Here is a 21,359-nt window from a genome sequence, read left to right as displayed (position 1 = left end):
TGATCTGCAGCTCATCTCAGGCAATGGGTCTTAGAATCCCCCTTTCAGATATCTTCCTTCCTGGAATCCATCTCCCTGGGTTTAGGATAGAGATGTGAACAGCCTACCTAGCGTGGTGGTGCTGGTCTGTCATCCTGGATATCTGAGAGACTGAAGCAGTATCCTAGGCTACTCTCAAACCTTGAACTTCTCTGATCCGCCTGCTTCCAGCTCCCACTTGCTAGGAGTGGTGCAGATCACCACAACCAGTTTATGCAGTGCTGGGGATTGAACCCTGGGCTTTGCACATGCTGGGCAAGTACTCTGCCAAGAGAGCTAAGTCTGTAGACCTCAAAGTGAAGATTAACCCTGCCAGTGGGTTAATCTTCCTTCAAAGGTAGCTTGGACAAGAACAGCGAGTGGTTCCAGGAGTTAGTGGGCAAGAGCAAGAGAAAAGAGGAAAAGGTTATTCGTATCTTAGGCAGAGCCATGGGGAAGAGGACGGTTAAAGAAAACACGCAGTTTGCATATCTCAGAAGCAGAAGCCAAGGGCACTAGAGTCCCTGCTGCAAACTTTATAGATTGCACAACTGCCTTTTTAAAGACATAATCGTTCCAACTAAATGTGCCAGCATCTCCAGTCTCGCCAGCACTCCATGCTTCTGCTCTCAGATTGGTTTTGCTGGTATGATGGACAGGATGCCAACTTTTCCCCCAGTTAGTCAGGGGGAAGTCCCAAGGCAATTAAGAAAGAGTCCTCACTATGAACTAATGGGCATGCCTGCCAAGGAGGAGGAGGGACCTGATGTGTCTGGAAAGGGCATGGTGAGGCAGCGTGGATGGAAGCCCAGGGCAGCTGGGGCTCAGGCCAGGCCTGGCTGGCCGCTTCTCCTACCCATCTCAAGACTCTAAGGCTTGGGAGAGCCAGCATGAGTATGTGCCACCCATAGGCTTGACATTTGCTCCAGGTTCACCCAGATGAGGCTTCAGGGAGACAAGCTAGGCTTACCTTAGGCCCACCACCTATCAGTTCTAGAGAAGCACTCACAGTTGGGAGAAGGGGATATTGAGAGCTCCCTGCTGACGAGCTACAACCCAGCCAGTCCTGGATTTAAAGTGGTATACCGTCCACAAGATTCATTTGCTTGTTCGCGTGTTTTGCAGTGATGAACTCAGGGAACCCTAAAGGCTATGCAGGTGCTCCACCACTGGGAACTGTCTTTAGTCTCCTGTGTGTATGGAGGTCAGCGGTCAACATCACTCACCTCTCTCTCTCCCTCTCTCTCTGTCTGACACTCTCTTACTAAAACAGGAGCTCATTATTGGTTAGGGAAATCTTGCTCCATGCCTAGAGCAGGGAAACCGGAGGAGCCACCAGTGAGGTCTGCTGTGCTCTCAGTGCCATTGGTGGTTTCTGATCCACGTGCATGACTGATTGTGTGGGAGTGACAGCTCAGAAGGGATTCTCTAGACACTTGCATGTCACCAGGAGTTGTCTAGTAAATTAACACAAGCCACAGTGGACTTCAGTCTTGTCAAAGTGCCTTATCTGTCACCATGTGATTTCAGTTCAGGCCTTGGTGCAAATCTTACATGCTTTAAACAAACAAACAAACACCAGAGCTAGGGAGCCGGCTCGGCAGTTAATTGTATTTACTATTGTTCTATCAGGGGTCAGATTTCAGATCTCAGCACACACCATACGTGGCTCACAAATGTCTGTTACTCCAAGGGAACTCATGGCCCCTTCAGGCCTTCACGGGCACGTGCTTCCATAAATAAAAACAAATCTTGAAAGAAACATTAAAATAGTATCTTTACAATTTTAAAAGTAAAGCAGAAAAACACACATTTCTAGTATTGATACTTAAAATTATCCATAATCTCTAAGGTATCTGATATGTCTAAATAGTAGAGAATACAGACCCTACTGTATATGAAGTGCATTTTCCCAGCAAATACTCTGGTGTGTTTCCTTTTTAGGGATCTTTAAGTTCTTGGCAAACATTATTTAAAACTTTAAAAATGATTATTCATGTGAATGGGTGATTTGTCTGTGTGTCTCAGGCACACCGTGCTCTTGGAGGTCAGAGAGGACATCAGATCCCCTGGAACTGAAGTTACAGATGGTCATGAGCTGCCTAGTGGTTGCTGGGAACTGAACTTGGATCCTCTGGAAGAGCAGCCAGTGCATTTAACTGCTGAGCCATCTCTCCAACCTGGCAAACATTTTTGAAGGATGCATAGCTATATGTGGTGATACCCAAACGAAGTCTTACCTCATGGGAAATGGAGGCAGTAAGATTATGAGTTTGAGGTCAGCCTGGGTCAATGAGCAAGACTGTATCAAAACAAAACAGTTTTAGATGGTAGCCATTGTGAGACTACACTGTAGGTCATTTGGTAATATGTTGTTTGTCTTAGTTAGAGTTTTACTGCTGTGAACAGACACCATGACCAAGGCAACTCTTATAAAGACAACATTTAATTAGGGCTAGCTTACAGGTTCAGAGGTTCAGTCCATTATCATAAAGGTGGGAACATGGCAGCATCTAGGCAGGCATGGTGCTAGAGTAGCTGAGAGTTCTACATCTTCATCTGAAGACTGCTAGCAGAATACTGGCTTCCAAGCAGCTAGGATGGGGGTCTTAAAGCCCTCGCCATAGTGACACACCTACTCCAACAAGGCCACACCTCCCAATAGTGCCACTCCCTGGGCCGAGCATATATATAAACCATAACATTGTTGCTATCAGAATTTGCTGTCATGGCTCTCTTAACATAGTTGTATGGACACACATTTTTACCCCAAATCCTGACTATTTCCTAGCATTAGAGTCCTAGGAGGTGGTTTGCTGAGTCAAAGGAACATTTTTGGGTTTGTGTGTTTGTCTCTGTGTGTGTGTGTGTGTGTGTGTGTGTTGTGTATCCATGTGCATGCGTGCTGGGGGGTGTTGGGGGGTGGGGTAGGCACAACATCAATGTCAGATGTCTTTCTGGATCACTCTTGTGGTGGTTAGAATAAGAATAGCCTCCCTAAGCTCATAGACTTGAATGCTCGGTAGTATGGTTTGTATATGCTCGGCTCAGGGAGTGGCACTATTAGGAAGTGTAGCCTTGTTGGAGGAAGTGTCACTGGGGGTAGGCTTTGGGGTTTCAGAAGCCCAAGCCAGGTCCAGTTGCTGTCCTCTCTCTTCCTACTACCTTCAGGATCCAAATGGAGAACTCTTAAGCTACTTCTACACACTGTTTACTTCAGACAGGGTGTCTCAGGGACCCTTCTGTCCTCACTGCCCCATTGCTGAACTTACAGGCATATCCTGTCATAGCCTGCCTTGCCTGGCTTTCTATGTGGGTGCTGGGGATCCAAACACAAGTCTTGCCATTACTCAGTAAACTCTTCGTCCCCCTGATCCATCTCTTCCAGTCCTTTCTTTGGGGGTTCTTAAAAGACAGCACCAAATCACTTTCTAATGCCCGTGGAACCCTTACCTCTGTCTGCAGAAAGCAACAGTTTCAAAGGGTTTTGTCAGTTGAATTGCTTAGGCATGACTTTAAAATGATTTGTCGGGGCTGGAAAGATGGCTCAGTGGTTTAGAACACACACTGTTCTTGCAGAGGACATGAGTTTGGTTCCCAGCCTCCATGCCAGCTTCAAGGGATCTGTCCCCTCTTCTGGCCTTCTCCAGGACCTGCACTCACAAGTACAGACACACACACCGACACACAATTAAAAGCAACATCGTTTATGGTGCTCTTTTAATTACCTGCCCTTTGAAGGCTATTAGTTGCGTTCTCTCAGTTTTAGTGTGTGTCCTGTTGAGCCCCACCCCCTCTCCTTGTTTTAGCATGGGATTGAATACATTTGAGACCAATCCTTCTGTGTTAGCAACAATGTCTCCAGGTTTGCCAGCAGCTCTTCACTCTCTTGCTGATGCTTCCGGGAGAAGAGAAGGCTCCAGCTTCCCCTGGTTCCCTGCGCTTGTTCCTCTTCTCTCTCAGTCTCGTGTAGTTTAATGCTCTGGAGATTTTTCCCACCCCATTATAGGAACTGGTAAATATTTACCTTTGTTTTCTTCCAGATTTTTATGGCTTTGCCTTTTATGTTCAGCTCTTTCATCCCCTGTAATTTATTTTGGCACCAAGTGTCATGAGAAGAGCTGAATTTATTTAATTTTCAAAATAGCTCACCAATTGCCCCAGCACCGGTTAATCAGTAATGCTCCTTTCCAGACAGCTGTGCAGGGCCACCTCGTCGCCCACGGACCTCACGTGTCCGGCCTAGGCACATGTTAGCTCAGCTCTGCCTTCTGCCTAGTGCTGTGCCCTTTCCTTTCCTTGTCCGTCTGTCTCAGAACTCGGATGCTGTGGCCCTACAGCTTTATGGCTATCATAACTTATCGTTGTTGTCCTCGGTCATCATCAGCACAATCCTTGCCATCCTCACCATCGTTGTCCTCGTTGTAGTCATTGCTAGTTTGAAATCCTAAGTGTTGAACGCAGAGCCTTAAACATGGTGTCAGTGAGTTACATTACATCCCCGGCTGTACATTGACATTCTCCTCCCCTCTTCCTCCTTTTCTTCCTCGCTGGAGACAATCTTCCCCATGTAACCCAGGCTGGCTGTAAACCCCAGGCAACCCCCTGCCTCAGCCCAAGCTGTGAGGATTATAGGTGTGAATCATCGCGTCCAGAACCATATCATTACACTTAATTTCCTGACTCCTCTTCGATAGTTTTTCTTCGTTTTTCCAGAGTGAATTTGGAGTAATGTGACTAAGGCCATTCCATGGTTACCTTTAAAATTATTGAGCTTACACATTAATTTGGGCATCAAACATCACCATACAATTCAGTTTTCTGTGACATGCCATATCGTGTATTTCTTCAAGTCTGGATAGCTCTGATTTTCCTCTTCTTTGTGGTGACTCGAGGATTCTTAAATGCTTTAACCTCCCTTCTAGCCCACCACCCACCAGAGGCAGTGGAAAGGAAAGGTTACTAGGGCGAAAGGGCATGGAGACGTGTTTAGAAATAGTTCTCTTGGGTGATTCCAACCTTTGTTGTCAGGATATCAACAGTCAGATCCCACAAATCCATATCGATAGTTCGATCCACTCACAAACATTATTCATGAATCAGCAATGGCAGTTTGATACGGAAGAAATTGCAAGGCTCTGCCAATTGGCCCAAGTCAACAAAAGTGGCAAGAAGCTGCCAGAATATTACAAGAAGTGTGTTTCTCTCTACAAAGTCATGATAAGTGATGGTCAGCAAAGAAGGCAAGGTGAACCAATGCTACAGCATTGCCCTCGAAGACCAGCGTCAGCAAAGCCCAACAAAGACCAGCAAAAAGTAGCAAGGCGAATGAACCAAGGCCATAGCATCACCCACTGTCTGCTAGGTTATTCTTATCCCCTTTCCAAGCGTCATGTGTCTTCTTGAGCATCCACTCTAGCAAAGCATCACATGCCATTCTTCCAGGCAGCTTCCAGAAAAACACCACGTGTCTGTTCTCAGCAAAACATCCTCACATAAGACAGTTTCCAGGAAAACATCACATGACACAACTGAGTCTCAGAGAAACCAGAAATTTCCACCTCACACAGTCAGGGGCAAGGTCATCACACCTTTCTGGCTCTCACTACTGGGACACTTGTCCTACCTTTGGTTCCAAAAGTAGAACACTTGCTCTGCATCCAGAAGGTTTGAACATCACTACAAAAAAACAAAACAAAACAACCAGCAACACAAACCATCCTGGATGTTGTATTCTTTTTAAACAAGACATTTATTTACTGGCAATGGGGCGTGTGCTCATGTGAAGACTTAGTAGATTAACCCACAACTGTCTTGATGACCCAGTATAATTTTTTAAAAAATAAAGAACCTAATGTTACATAAAGATCTCATAAATAGAGCTGGAGAGATGGCTCAGCGGTTCAGAGCACTGGCTGCTCTTCCAGAGGTCTTGAATTCAATTCCCAGCAACAACACGGTGGCTCACAACCATCTGTAATGGGATCTGATGCCCTTTTCTGGTGAAGAGAGCAAAAGTCTACAGTGTGTTCGTATACATAAAATAAATACATCTTTTTTTTTAAATCTCATAAATAAAAGAAACTAAGTGAACTAGAAATAAAATAAATTCCCATCTACCCACTTTTATTTGTGTGTGTATGTAGATACATATCAGGGGCCAGAGGACAATGATAATTGTCTTCCTCGGTTTTTCTCTACCTTATTTCTTGGGATAGGGTCTCTCACTAACCAGTGATTGGCTAGACTGGCTGGCCAGCAAGGCCCAAGGACCTGCCTGCTCAGCTCTGAGATTGCAGACATATGTCACCATCCTACCTTTTTGTAAGGAATCTGAACTCAGACCCACAAAGTTGTACAAGTACTCTGTCAACTGAATCATCACCTCTGTCCTGTTCCCCTACTTGGACTTTTTAAAGTTACACACTGGTGACACAGTTAAGTACACTATCAAAATCAGAGAGAATAGTCTCAGATGAACTGAGCCTTATTCTGTGAGTCACAGCTGATACAAGAAGACAGAGGAATCATGAAGTATAGCCTACCTGAAAGATTGTTCAAGAGAGCTGAGCACAGTAATGCAGGCCTTTAATACCAGTGCTTGGAAAGCTGTAAGGAAAGAGGATTGTGAGTTCCAGGCCAAGCTGGGCTACACAACAATATTACAGTTCAAAAAGATAACAATAATTCTTCAGACAAATAGGAAACCTATTTTAGAAGTAATAACACTCAGCTCAATGAAAAGTAAACATCTGGAAGGTATCTTCCTCTCTGAACACCCCCCTCCCCACCAAATCAGTAATTATTTAGGTTCTATAAAGTGGATCAGTGGGTGAGGATGCTTTCTGTCTGATGATATGAGTGGACCTTACATGGAGGAAGAAGAGAACCCACTTCCGCAAGTTGTCTTCTGCCTTCCGCGTGTGCCATGAAATGTGTACATATACACACATGCATGAAAACAAGACAGATACACACATACACACACACACACACACTAAATGTAACATATAATATTAAAAGAGCTAATCTTATCGTATTTCTCCTATAACATTTTGATGTCACATTTTCCATGAACAGATTTCCCAAGATTGAATTCCATCCACGTGGGTTTGCTTTGTTCATATTTTATTTATGAGTGTGTGTGTGTGTGTGTGTGTGTTGAATAGGTGATAGAAAAGGCAAGATAAGGCATACAACTGCTTGCATTTGAATCCTGGATCTACCATTACCGACTGTGTGCCCTTTGGCAGGTTTCTTGCCTCTCAGATCTTCAGATCCATTTTTGATACCCAGCTCAGCTCATGGAGTCACAAGGATTCAAGGCTAACATTGTTTTGGGTTCCTTCTGTTTTACCTCTTCTGAACCCAGCAGCCCTGTGCACTGGACATTGTAGATACCGGAGGCTCTGAAAGGTGAAACGGCTTGCTCCGGATGATTCGGCTGGTAAATCGCTCAGATACTACAGTGTGACTTATTCACATCTCCTGACTGCCTCTTTGTAATGGACACCTATCTGCAGCACCCTAGAGGGCTGCCTGATTTCTGTCTGCCTTCCAATAAATACTCTTTGTTCCAAAGGACCTCGTTTTCTGTATCTGAAAACAAAACAAAACAAAAAACAGAAGAACTTTCTTCTCCTCATCACCCAAATCAAATAACCCCTCCTCTGGGAAGCTTTTGTGCTCCCAAGATCCTCCCACTGGTGACCGAATGCTAAGGTCATGTGATCAGCTTTGTTATTCCTTATCTGAGGCCCTGGTGACCACCCCTCACGCATACACTACCACGTGCCTTCCCGGGGTGCTCACCCCAGCTGGCAAGCTGAGTTCTGCTCCCCAAGTATGAGCAGCATTCCAGAGAAAAAGGATCCACACTTTGGAGATGGACAGACTCTTTTCTTTCCTCTCCTCTCCTCTCCTCTCCTCTCCTCTCCTCTCCTCTCCTCTCCTCCCCTCCCCTCCCCTCCCCTCCCCTCCCCTCCCCTCCCCTCCCCTCTCCCCTCCCCTCCCCTCTCCCCTCCCCTCCCTTTCCTTTCTTTTCTTTTCTTTTCCTTTTCTTCTTTTCTTTTTTCTCTTTTCTTTTTTCTCTTTTCTTTTCTTTTCTTTTCTTTTCTTTTCTTTTCTTTCTTTTTTCTTTTTTTCAAGACAGGGTTTCTCTGCTGAGCCCTGGCTGTCCTGGAGCACAGTCTGCAGACTAGGCTGGCCTCGAACTCATCACCTGCCTCTGACTCCATCACCACCTGTTGACTGACTGGCTTTTATTTTTACTGGCACGGGAAGCATCTCGATGCTCCAGAGCCTCATGGGCTCTTCTGTCCTCACAGGGCAATTGAAAAAAAACAAAAAACTACACGTGGGGCAAATTCCTTAGCTTCGTGCCTAGTACCTAGAAGGTGGTCGGTGCTTAACAAACCCTCCTTTCCCCTTTTCCTTCTCTTTGAGCAGGGATATTTGTCACATGTGTGTCTCTGGGTAGAAACCAGAGCGAGCCAGGCCAGGAATGCTTCTGTATAATGACTGTGTGTATGTGTGATATATGCACATGTGTGAGACACTGGATGCCCTTGTGACTCTTCACTTGGTTATCTTTTAATATTTATTATGTGTGTGTGTGTGTGTGTGTGTGTGAGAGAGAGAGAGAGAGAGAGAGAGAGAGAGAGAGAGAGAGAGAGAGAGATTTGCAGGATTTGCAGGCCACAGGGCTTCCATAGCAAGCCCTTTTACCCGCTGAGCCCTTACTCTCCCCCGTGCTCCTTTTCCTTTGGAATGAGACAGTGTCTTTCACGAGCTGAGAGCTCACTGATTTGGTCAGGCTTATCAGCTCCCTGAGCTCCATCGAGTCCCCCTGATTTCCTAGTACTAGTGACCACACTCAGCTTTTATTTAGGTGGTGGAGATTTGAACTTGGGTCTCACATTGGCAGTCAGGTAGTTTACCACCAAGCCACCCTCTTACCTCCAGAAACATTCATTGCAGTCTTTCCATAGTCAAAGAGGCAGGAATTGGCCAAACCAACCAAACCAAAAAACAAACCCTCTACAGGTGAAAACACTGAGACCTTCTGCATAAAATGGCCTGCCCATGATCACAGGGGAAAGTGTCTGCAGAGACAAAGCCTGAGCCCAAATTCCTTGTTTGGGTTTCTTCTTAAAGGCATGGTTTCTTTGGCCCATGACAGATGTACTTCTAGGCCCCCTCACCTCCCCGAGGCCATGCCTGGGAGGGAGATTTTGAAAGAGAATTCTGAGGAGGAAAATCCCTGGGCCAAACCCAAGACTTCTGCGTTGTTGGTGTTCAGTTCCTGTTGCCTGCCGACTCCAGGCAGGGGTGTCCCTTGCTCAGGTTCATGGGGTTGACAGTCCCAGCAAGGAGTCCCAACTCGGCTACTGGGCCGCTGATTGGCTTCTGGGTGGGAGAATTAATAAATGACAGAGTCAGGAGTTGCGTCTGACCTTTTGTTTTCTAGACTTAACAATATACTGGCCAGCCAGGAGCAGGACACCTCCAGGTAGACCGACGCCCCTTACCACACCTCACCAGTTCAAGAGCCTGGGGTACCAGAGAGCCTTTTGCTGTCATAGCTGAGGAAAGAGAGGCCCAGGATGGTAAGGGGGCTAGCTCCCAGAGACACAGACCAGCTGGTCACAGAAGCTCCGATGGTTTTTGTGTGGCCAGGCCAGTGTTCTAGGGAAGACATGGGCATCTCATGTTGGAGCACCCCTCCCAGTCAGAAGTCACAAAAGAATCTACAGAGAGGCGAAAAAAAGGAAGTGTGGTCATTAGGAGAGTTGTGATCCTGGCAACAGGTAGCCCAGAGGCTTAGTTGTCCTGATCGAAGCAGAAATGCCAGGTTCTGGCCTGGTGTTGCTGGCCCCATCCTAGTCTCTGGCCCACACTTTGGTGGCCTCCACAGGTGTTCATCTTCAAGCCCTCCATTCTTTAATAACGTGGGGGTGGTAATGAGGTTCAGCAGTTAGGTGTGGCTGTCCTCACCTGTCTACACCATAGCCGGGAGTGACTGGGTCGGACCGGGTCGGACCGGGTCGGACCGGGTTGGACCACCTGGTGTGGAAGGGGATCTCTGTGCTTGTCCCTTACTGGGCCTGGCAGAATGCATTCCTCCTGTTTCTCTTCCCCGGGGCCTAACCTCTTCCTGGCTAGAGCTGTCCCTTGCTAGGACTTTTCCTTACTGGGAAGTTGGCAACCCCCAAACAGTCACCAATCAGCCCTGATATGGTACACACATAACACACACGCCATTTATCCACATACAGACACCACATATATCACACATAAACACAAACCACACAGTATACACCCCACCCCATCCACCACTTATATACATACATATATACAGAGAGCTTGATCTTTCTCTCTCTCTCTGTCTCTCTCTCTCTCTCTCACACATTCTCTCTCTCTCTCTCTCTCTCTCTCTCTCTCTCTCACACACACACACACACACACACACACACAGTCCTACCCGGAAGTCCACGTGTCTCTGCTGTTACCATTTTGTACTCTCCTGGGAATCCCCTCCCCCAGCTGCTCCCTCTCCTAGCTGCCCCACCCACCCACCCACCCCCACGCCCCGCCCCTAGTACCTTATCTCCACCTCTCCAGTAGCACTCGGGGCTGTCTACCTTGTGTCCCAGGGAAATAAGTGCTTGCTTAATCCTCTTAAGAACAACTACAAACCACTTTGTCAAAGGAAATCGCCTGCTTTTTTTTTTTTTTAAGACAGAGTCACAAGTGCCTGGCTGGACTAGTACTTGCTGTGTAGACTAAGATGGCCCTGATTTTATGGAGATCTGCTTGCCTCTGCCTCCCCAGTGCTGGGATTAAAGGTGTGCACTATCACCCTTAACCGGTTTCTTGAGTTTTCAAAACCACCCTCAGAGTTGGACAGCTGGTTGGTATTCTCAGCTCTGTAAACAGAGAGGTTGAGTCACTAGCCCATGGCCACACAGCTGGAAGTTGATTTCTGACCTGACTTCAGGCCCTCAAGGTAGGTCTTGCTCTCTTTTCTGCCACAGCTACCTCCTGCTCCAAAGTCCTTGAGGCCAGGCATGAGGAGGCCCTTTAGCCAAGATTCGTTGCCTGCCCAGGTGGGACAGGTCTAAGTGTGTGAAATCTCCTTGAGCTGGTTTTTGAATGTGGGAATGGCCAGGCCCTGGCTGACAAGAATCACATTCAGTTCTTGGTGTTGCTTCTGAGAGTCCAGAAATGCTGAGACTTTGACCAGCGGTTTCCAGTCTTCCCAGTGCTGCGACCCTTTAATACAGTGCCTCATATTGTGTCATGTTGTGGTGACCCCCAACCATGCAATTATTTTCATTGCTACTTCGTAACTGTAATTTTGCTACTGTTATGAACAGTAGTGTAAATATTTTTGGAGATAGGGGTTGGCCAACATCCTGGAGCCTGCCTTGCCCTGGCAGCCACACATGAAGCCCATCATGCCCGTATCTTTTAAAGTTATCTCCAGCTTCTTCCCACTGTCCCTGGCTTGCCAGTGCCAAGCCCAGGTGGTGTGCATTGCTTTGCTTTCGGCAAGCTATTTGTGCACTGGTTCCTCATGGAATTACCAGAGGGCCTGAGGCAGAGAAGAGTGGAGAGGGAAGAGGGGACAGAGCAGGAGCTTCCTGAACAGATGTGTGCTTAACAAGGTTCTGGTCTCGCTGGATCTGGGTCTCAGTTCTGGGGAGGGAGTTGTGGGAGGGGCAGGGTCCCTGGTAGGAGCCCAGAGTCACCCTTGCTTCCTCTAGGAGAGGCTCCTAGGCTGTGAAGGACTGTCTAAGACAGGAGTGGCTCGTGATAGCCACTTTACAGACAGGAATCTGGCTTCCCCAGAAGGACACATGGTGACAGTGAATGTCTCCGAGCACTCTGAACCTTGTCAACCCTAAACTCCTAGCTTCTCTGCCATGAAAAGGGGTTTGAGCTCTGGGATCGGGGCCAAAAGTTCAGGGCTCTAACTTAGCCCCGGTGTTAGCCCTGCTGTGTCGTCTTGAACACGTTTGTGTGACTCTCTGGACCTTGTTACTTTTATTTTCTCACTATAAAAGCTCTTCATTTCTGTAGTGTTCCCCCACCGTCCGCCCCAGCAGGACCACGCACCCACTGGACTTTAAACGTCCCTATTGCTTTTAACCTCCAGGTCGATCTCCGGCCACCTGGAGCCCGTGGATTTTACATGACTTCCCACATCGAGCAGGTCCCCAAAGAGAACACAGGCTCTGTCACAAAATCCATGCTTTCTCAATTTTTTTGTTGTAAGAAATGGTGATCCAGGAAGGTGGCTCAGTGGGGAAGCGTACATGTTGCCAAGTCTGATGACCAGAGTTCGATTCCCCAGGGCCCACATAATGGAAGGAGAGAACTGATTCCCACGGGTCGTCCTCTTGACCTCTGACCTCCACACACATGATGTGACATGTCCAGTTCCAGCCTCCAAAATAAATAAGCACATTGTTGTTGTTGTTGTTGTTTAATGGAAATGGTACAATGCCAATCAGCTTGGCCAGACCGAGAAGAACTTGAGGTAGAGACTCATTCAGTTTGTTGATGGAGTTGTAGTCTGACCTCAGTCAGGTTTGCCAATTGGGGACTGGCTGTGCCATTTGTTCCTCTAGTTGGGTTGAGAAACATGCAGAAGGCCCTAAATTCAAGCCGGGGCCCAGACAAACAAAGGAAGCAAACTTCCCAGCCTCCCAGCAGTCCGTGCAGTGGGTAAGCTTCTGGGTAAAACTGGGCGAAGAGCTAGCCCTGGGGGTTCTCTGAGAGCCAGGGAACACCCCTAGCTGGTGACTGTGCCACAGGGACAGGGTGGAGTCTGGGGAACAGGAGGAAAGGGAGCTGGCACCCAGCTAGAAAGTCTGCAAGAGCTTACCTGGATGGGCTGGGGTAGGGGGAGGTGCCAGGCTAGGCCAACCCTCTACCTCCTCTACAACAAGACTCCAGGGCTCTGTCCCATCTCAGTGCTGGGCCCGGGAAGCAGAACCCAACGGGGCCTGTTAGATACATTACAGGCCCAGTGCGGGAAGCTGTTTTGATTAAATTTGGGAGCATAATTGCAGGGTTTGTGCTGTGGCCTCATTATGGCTTTTTTAATCTTGTTAACCTCTCCTCCCCATCCCCCCCCCCCTCCACAGCCACAGGCTGCGGCCTCAGAACAATACCAGGAATATTTTCCATCTCCCCATCATGGTTTTCTCCTCCTCCTCCTTCCCCAGATTGGCTCCCAGAGGCAGGATAGAGCAAAAGAAACAAGAAGAAGGCAAGGCCACAGAGGGGATTGGAAGTGTGGCTTTCTTCCCCAGAGCGCTTTTTGGTTCAACTCCCATGCATGCTACGGCTGGTCTGGAGTTCTAGTGGGGGTGGGGCGGGGCTGGGTGGGGGGACAACGGGGGGGTGGTAACGTCAATCAGGTAATACCAATCAGACTGGTGGTAGCTTCAGCAGTTCCCTCAAATCAGGCTCAGAGTTCTCTTCTTCTGAGGGAGAAATAGAAAAAGCTGGGTTGGTGACAATGCTGTGGACAGAGGCCATAGAGATAAAGAGGGCAGCCTTTGAGCTGGGGAGGTGGCAGGGGTGGGGATGGGGACGGGAGGAGGAAGCTAAGAGAGCTTGGCCTAGACAAAGATGCAGAGCAGCAACCTGTACACATGGATGGCAGCAGCTGGGTGGGGCTGGTCTGGGGCTACACACACTAATGGATGACTTCTTTGCCCAAAGCCTGCAGCAGGAATGGTGCTGGTGGGTGTGATGGAGAGGAGTGGGTGTGTTAGGAGGGTCTACGGAGAGCATGATGGCTGTGAGATCAGTGTTTGGGATGCTTTGGGATGGTGAGGAGTTCCTGGCCTTGGTCCCTCATGGACCCAGTCACATGGTTAGTTATTAAGTTGTAAACTCCCTGGGAGGAGTGCCATCTCCCAGTGTAGGGAGTTGGGAGAGGGTGCCGAGCGGAAGCCAGAGCACTTGTATAGAAGCCAGAGGTTCTCAGACAACGGCTGTAGGAAGTATTCGGATTAGGATGAGGTAGGCACACTCTGCACGCCCAGCCTAGGGCTCGCCTTCTCCAGCAGCTTCTGGCCGTTCATCTATGCTCCCCACCCCCCAGCCTCCATCATGACTATGTCAGCAACCTTGATCCCTCTCTCTTGAGTCCTCACACTGGACCTCTCTAAGGGAACAGAATGCCCAGTCATGCAAAGCCTGGATCCAGAGTGCAGAGCCAACCTCAGCCTTTGTTCTCAGTTGTCCTTCCAGTCCCCAGACTACCATAGGTACATGTGTTCTTTCATGCTGACTTTGGACTGTCCCCAGTAATCCGTTCCTTGGATGTATCCCTCCTAGCTTGTTGCCCAGGTCCTCTGTCCTCTGCTGGCTACAGGCGGGTGTCTTCTCACTTATCTCTGAGCAGCTGTCCTTACACCCGCTGTGCTGGTTAGTTCCTGTCAACTTGACACACACTAGAGTCACCTGGGGAGGAGGGAACCTCAGTTGAGAATTTGCCTCCATCAGATTGGCCTGTGGGCATGTCAGTAGGGCATTTTCTTAGTGGTTAATTGACGTAGGAGGCCTCAGTCCACTGTGGGCGGCACGATCCTTAGGCAGGTAGGTCTGGACTTTTTTAAGAAGAGTGAGAATTGTAAGCTAAATAAACAGTGGAAAGTGAGTTAACACTCCTATCCCAGGCTCCCACGATTATAGTCAATAATGGTTTCTTTCTGGTATGCTAGTCTTGGACCGCCTTGCTTTATGTCATGCTCTCAAGATGTTCTGAGCCTGGATTTTCTACCTTATCCCATCTTCCAGGACCAGCTCAGATGCCACATGCTTCATAGCAAGGCCTCCTAGGGCTCACAAGTGAAATACCTCTGCCAACCCTTCAGCACTCTGTTGAAGAGTGACCTCTTGCCAGCCAGTGTAGCCCACATTGAACCCGTGTTTCCGAGGCTCTGTTGCTTGCAAAGGTCCTGACCATCAGGCCCATCGAAATCTGTCAGTACCCTGACCAGTGGCGGGGTGCTTCTCAGATGAACTTCAGTGATGCTCTGGGTGATGGGTGTGTGTATGTGCGTGGGGTGTAAGTGAGAAATGGGGTTGTATTCGGGCTTCTGGAGGGAACTACAGGGCTCAGGGGATAGAGCCGGTGCTTGCTAAGTGACTTGAGCACCAGAGGAGCCTCAGCCAAGCAGGGTGACCTGGTGACCTGTCTGTGAGGCAGAAGAGAACTAGATGTCCTGAAGCCAACAGAACTATAGGAACTACTTCCTGCCCAGGTCCCAGTGAAGTGATAGGAGGGGACAGGTGTGAGTAGCAGTCCCCTCAAGCCAGGGTCTGGGCCAAGTATGGGAAAGGTGTTTTCTCCCAGGGCTGACCTGGCAGCGCAGGGCTATGACTCAAGGGCCACCTTGAGAAATACTAGCTGGGTTTTTCCCAGCTTAGGGAGGTCCAGGAGCAATCCCTGGAGCACATGGCCGAGGGCCAGCTAGGCCACAGTCCCTACCCTCTGCTGCAGCGCTGAATATCATTCCCAGGGCCCACTCTGGCTATTGAAGCCTTTGCTTCCCACTTGGCTTGTCTCCCGCCTCAGCCACTGAAGTGTTCTTCCTCAGTTCTCAGCTACAGAGACGGGGACTTTCTCCCAGGAATGTGTCTGTTCCCCCCCCCCCCCCCCCCAGAATCATTCCTCTCCATCAGTTTATGGATGCTGGTCCAATGACCTGGATGCTAGACCACTGGAGGCAGAGAGTGTGGAGGCAGAGTTGCTCTCCATCGGCCAAGAGCAGCCAGGTCTGCCGCTTTCCCTCAGCTTCAGGGGAACTGCTTGGCATCTTAGGAAAGCAATGAACTGGGAATCAGGACATCTAACCCCTGGTCAGGCTTTGACCTGTTGTTCTAAGGCAGAGGAGAGCCAGACAACCTGAGGCCAACAGAACTCTATGAGCTACTCCTTGCATGGGTCCCAGTGAGATGGTAGGAGGGGACAGGTATGGGTGGCAGTCCCTTCAAGGCAGAATTTGGGAGGGGTGTTTTTTCCCAGGAGGTCCCCTTCCTCTGAATCCTAGCCATCTCTCCATACTCATCAGAAGTGTGGAGGTTTGGGGCTAGGTGTTCTCAACAGGCCCAGCTTATACAGTTTCAAAGCACCTTCCAAGAAAGAGAGCAACAGTCACCAGAGGTTAAGAACAGTACTCACTCAGAGAGGTTCAGGGCAGGAGTGTTGGCTGTGAAAGTATGAGGACCTGGGTTCGATCCCCAGCACCCTGGTAAAGGCAACTATGGTGTTACACATCTTTAATCTCAGTGCCGGGAAGATGGAGAGAAGATCCTTGGAACAGCCTAGCAGAGTTTGCAAGTTCAAGACTAGTGAGAGATCTTGATCCAAAGAACAAGGTAGAGGGGTTCCTGTGCAATGACCTCTGGCTTCCACAGAGGACATGTATACATACATATTCACATGTACTCACTCACACACATGCACACATATTCACACATCAAGCCACCCATACCCAGCAAAACCCCTATTGGGTTCAGTCTCCCATGCTGAGCCCATCCTCTTCTGAGGGACCCAGACTGTAGGTCTTCCAGAGAGTTGGTGAGTTAACCCCATGTTCTGTCTTTAGATTGGCTTCAGGAAGACTGTGGGCCAAGGCTGGCCGCCACCTCCTCCTAAACTAAAACTCAGCCGTCTGGGTCGAAAGACTACACTGTGTCCCTGGGCATGCTCCACATTTCCTCCCCAGCTGGCAGGGAGGGCACAGGCAGTTTCACACACTGAGATCTTGGCTCCCCAATGGGCAGCCTCCCTGAGGCGAGAGCCTGGCTTTCCTATTTTGGCCTAGGGCAGCCCCAGGCACAATCCACAATCGGTTCCCTGAAATGATGCTGGTGACTGAAGTGAGTGGTAGGTGGGGTCACCCCCTCTAGTCGGAATGGGTGTGCTTCTGGAACCTTCTGCTTAAATGGTTTCTGACAAAGCCTGAGAGGCAGGGGGAGGGGCCGCCTGCCTCTCCTAAACTACATTGTTCCTAATGGGCTGTGTTCTCGGCTGATGAGAGAGATGTTCAACAGAAACCTGACAGAGAAGGCTACAGACTCAGGGATGAGTGAGTAATTAGACGCTAATTAATTTGCATTTCACAAGAGAATCAGGGATGTTAAGGGAGGAAAAAAAACCCTGCAAAGATTAAAGGCCTCATGTAGAAGGAAAATCTGGGACAAAGGGCCGGTGGAGCAGCCGTAGCTGAGGGGGGGATGTCAGCGGGAACAGGTGGCCATGTGGGCATTCAATGGAGCAGGTGTGGCTGTAGCCAGGGAGGTCAGAAAGGCCTGGGTTTCCTGCAGTGCTCAGGACTGTTCCACAGACTACCCTGAGCTGCCTGCTGGGAGTGTGGCTAAGTGCTCCCCTCCCCCCAGGCTGGCCTCAAACTTCTGAGTAGCTGAGAATGGAATCAGCCTGAACTTCTAATCCTCCTGCCTCCTCCTCTTCCTCAAAGACTGAATTACAGGCATGTGCTATCATGACTGGTTTATGTAGTCCTGGGGATTGAACCCAAGGACTCATGGATAAAAGGCGAGAACTCTACTAACTGAACCACGTCCCCAGCTTTGGTGGGAGAGACAGCAAATGACATGTGTAAAAAAAAAAAAAAAGAAGTTTCTGTCTCTTAATCTTCTCTGTAAAAGATGCAAAAACGGTGGTTTTATAATTAAAGTTATTTAAATCTTATATTTTAATGGCATTTTTTTTTTTTTTTTGGAGACAGGGTCTCTTTATGCAGTCTGGCTGTCCTGGAATTCACTCTATAGTCCAGGCTAGCTTCCAACTCAGAAATCCACCAGCTCTGCCTCCCAAGGGCTGGGATTAAAGGTGTGCGCACTCACACCTGGCTCCTCTTTTAACAGGGCTGTAACAAAGAGATCAGTGCTGCCTTTGGCCTCTGGACAAGTGACTGCTTCTCAAAACAGAAGGTAGGAGGCAAGTGAGGTGGCTCAGAGGGTGGAAGAGTCACGTGTTCCACATGCCATCCAGAAACACCCTGCTCACATGTGTAGCAGGTGGGCAACCTGCAACTCTTGTGTCTTTGAATTCCTGCCCTGGCTGCTTTTGCCTCTCTGGAGCAGCCTGCACTTCATTTCAGAGCAAGACAAGGGTGTCGCAGTTATCTAGATGTTGCTGTAACAGACTATCTGAGACTGGAGAATTTATAAAGAAAAACGTTTACTTAAGTTATAATCCTGGAAGCTGGAAGCTCAGAACTGGGCAGCCACGTGCAGCTGAGCCATGTGGTGGTTGTGAGCAGACACCTGTAGAAGGGACAGAACCAATGAAGCAGACTTGCTTGCAACGGCTGGCTTTCTGGAAAATGAGTCCGGTCCAGGGAGAAAGACATTCATCTCTTTTTGACCACTCACCCCTGTCTTAAGGCTCACCTTCTAATACCTCCACAGCAACAACCACATTTCAGCATGAGGCCTTGTGCAAAAGAGCATGAGTTTGATCCCCAGAACCCCTAGAAAATAAATACACTTGTAAGCCCAGGGTTAGGGAGGCAGAGATAGGCTGACCATGGGGCCAACTGGCTAGGCAGCTTGGCTTATAAGGAGTGACATTCAAACTTAACCTCTGGCCTTAATAAACACACACATACACACACACACACACACACACACACACACTCACGGGATGGCCTGATGCTTCCTGCCACTCCCTGGCCTAATCCAATTGATTGTCTATTCACCAACTCTTTCCCATAGAACCTAGCATGGGACCCAGTTGACAGGAGACCATCCAGCCTGGGGGCAGTGATGACCACTCCAGGGGAGCTGTAGGTTTCCATGGGAACTGGGATCATCCCCATCTTGGTCTCTCTGGGTCTCAGCATGACAAGGAAGAAACACAGTGTGGTACAGGGGCCTGAAGACTTGGGTGTGGCCTTGGCCAAAACTCTAGAACACTGTGTGTCTTTTGGTGTCTCTGAGCCATATTAAAATGGGCTAGCCTCCAGGGACCTGCCTGGGTCTTTTGTGATTGCTATAACAAGCTCTATGAACGTGGTAGTTTTAAAGCACGGAAATCTACCTTCTCTACAGTTTTTAGAGGTCACAAAGCCAACATCAGTGTCCCTGGGCTAAGACCAAGGTGGCTTTGCAAAGCTCTCTCCAGGTGACAATTCATTCCTTGCCTCTTCCACATCCAGGTGGATGCAGGTGACCCTTGGTTTGTGGCCTTGTCACTTCATCTTCAGCACCAGTACCTTCAGATCTCTCTCCATCTCTCTTCACATCGGCTCCTCTGCTGGTGTCTGCTTATCCAGCCTCCCTCTGTCTGCATACTTGTGGCCACTTTAGCTTCACACTCACCCTGATAATCCTGGATCATCCTGCCTCCAGGCCTCCTCTTAATTATATTTGTAGCAGGCCTTTCTCTAGGTGATACCACATTTACAGGCCGTGAGGGTAGAATGTGATGTCTTTGGTCCTCCAACAGAGCAAGCCCTTGTATCTCTTCTCTGACTGCAGCTGTGCTTGCCTGCATAGCTCAGAAAATAATTCTGTAGGAATTATTTTCGATGTGTATTGACTAACCATCCAGCTGTTTTGCTCATGGCTGTCTCTTTTAGCAACTACCACTCTAGCCAATCTTTTTTTTTTAAGTATTACATTTATTTATTTGTTTGTTTGTTTGTTTATTTATTTATTTATTTTTTAGTGTATGTGTGTGCATGCGCATATGTATACCGAGGCAGGTGTGGAGGTTTAAGGACAGCTTGCAGGGTTCAGTTCTCTCCCTGCATCATGTGGCTCCCTAGGACTGAACTCAGCTCCTCCAGCTTGGCGGTAAGCAGCTTTACCTGCTGAGCCAAGGCTCCATCGCAAGCTATCTTAAGGAAACACATAGTATGCGCTCCATGCTTCACACACATTCCGTCACTTGCTCCTGCCTGGGGAAGTCAGGGCTGTGAGAATCCCTTGTAGAAGTGAGACAAGGGGAGGAGGGTAGGGGGGGAGTCAAGAACTGTGGAATGCCCCCTCCAGGTAGCTGACTATAAGGCTCTGTCATCACCCATCCACATTGCTGGCCCAGCATATACAGGGGTTCTCTGAAGTGACTTACAAAGTTTGGTCCCTTTTGAACTTTGAAGCCGTCTGTTATCCGATCCAACAAATTGCAGACATATCCCAGAAAGGATTGTTCTAGACAACTGAAAATCTAATTACAAGAGTCAGAAACCAGGTCCTTTAGGGCTGCATCTGTGTGTGACCTCCACCATTAAGCAAAACACAGCTAAGGAGTAGGGCACAACCTGGTCTCAGCTTGCCTGGTGGCCAGCACAGTCGGTGGCTTTTATTATTCTCTGTCTCTGGGCTGATGAAGACCTTGCATATCTGTGTAGGTTGGGCCTCATGGCTAAACTATCTGTTCATCTGTGTGTGCACGTGCGTGCACGTGTGATCGCGTGTGTGTTCCACCAGCCCTTGCATTGCTTCTCCAGGAGACCTGTATTTCCCCTTGGCCCCGACTTTAATTTCAGACCCTAGAAGCGCATATGACTTAAATACTATGTTTGTACGAGGAGCCTGCCATGGAAGCCGTCTACAGTGAATCCCTTGTGTTTCCAAAAGTCCAGAGGTGGGAAGGAGGCTTGGCCTCTGGAGAACATTCCTGTGGAGGGAATGGAATTTAAAAACAAGTCCACCAGCAGGCCTTGAGGTTAAAGGGCAGGAAGCTGGTCTGAGCACATCTTAGTCCTCTGGGTCTAAGGGCAGTTGGGAATGCTGTGTGTTTGCCCAGCTGGGGCCAAGAATGGGTGTGGCATGTGGCAGGAGGAGGTGGTTTGGGCAGAAGGCACTGGCCGTGGTCTGGGGAGCTTCGTACACCACACGAGAGCTGGACGTGGATTCTCAAGGCCAGAGAGGTGGCTCACCTCTCTGCTGGTTTTCTTCCAAAATATTTTTTTTGGCTATGACAATGGGTCAAGGAGGATGGATAAGGAGAGCATCAGCTCCCCCCCCCCCTCTCTCTCTCTCTCTCCCTCTCTCTGTGTCTATGTATGTGTACATGTGTGCATGTGTGCGTGCATATGTGTGTGTACACTTTTTATGAAAGCCAGAGGATGCCTCCTCAAATATTGTTCTTCCGGTTCTGCGCACTTTCATTTTAAGACGGGCGCTCTCGCTGGCCTGGAGCTAGGGGGCCAGAGAGCCCCAGTGATCTGCCAGTCTCTGCCTCGGTCTGTCCGAAGCCCTGGGATTACAGGCCCACACCACCACACCTTGCTTTTTATCTATGGGTTCAGGGCAAGCACCCGTGGCTGAGCTCACTCCCT

General features: G+C 48.8%; 1 long non-coding RNA gene across 1 annotated transcript in view; it reads left to right on the top strand.

Moving 5' to 3' along the window:
• The first annotated feature begins 16,884 nt into the window (after positions 1-16,884).
• Positions 16,885-21,359, top strand: part of B930092H01Rik (RIKEN cDNA B930092H01 gene) — a 34,583-nt gene continuing 30,108 nt past the window's right edge. Inside the window, exons 1-2 of the long non-coding RNA NR_045334.1 lie at positions 16,885-16,926; positions 17,935-18,000. This is a non-coding gene — a long non-coding RNA (RIKEN cDNA B930092H01 gene). The remainder of the gene's footprint in view (positions 16,927-17,934; positions 18,001-21,359) is intronic.

Source organism: Mus musculus, chromosome 9, assembly GCF_000001635.26.
Source record: "Mus musculus strain C57BL/6J chromosome 9, GRCm38.p6 C57BL/6J".
NCBI lineage: Eukaryota > Metazoa > Chordata > Mammalia > Rodentia > Muridae > Mus > Mus musculus.
The sequence above is the reverse complement of the archived record's forward strand: the minus strand, read 5'-3'. Positions and strand labels throughout refer to the sequence as shown.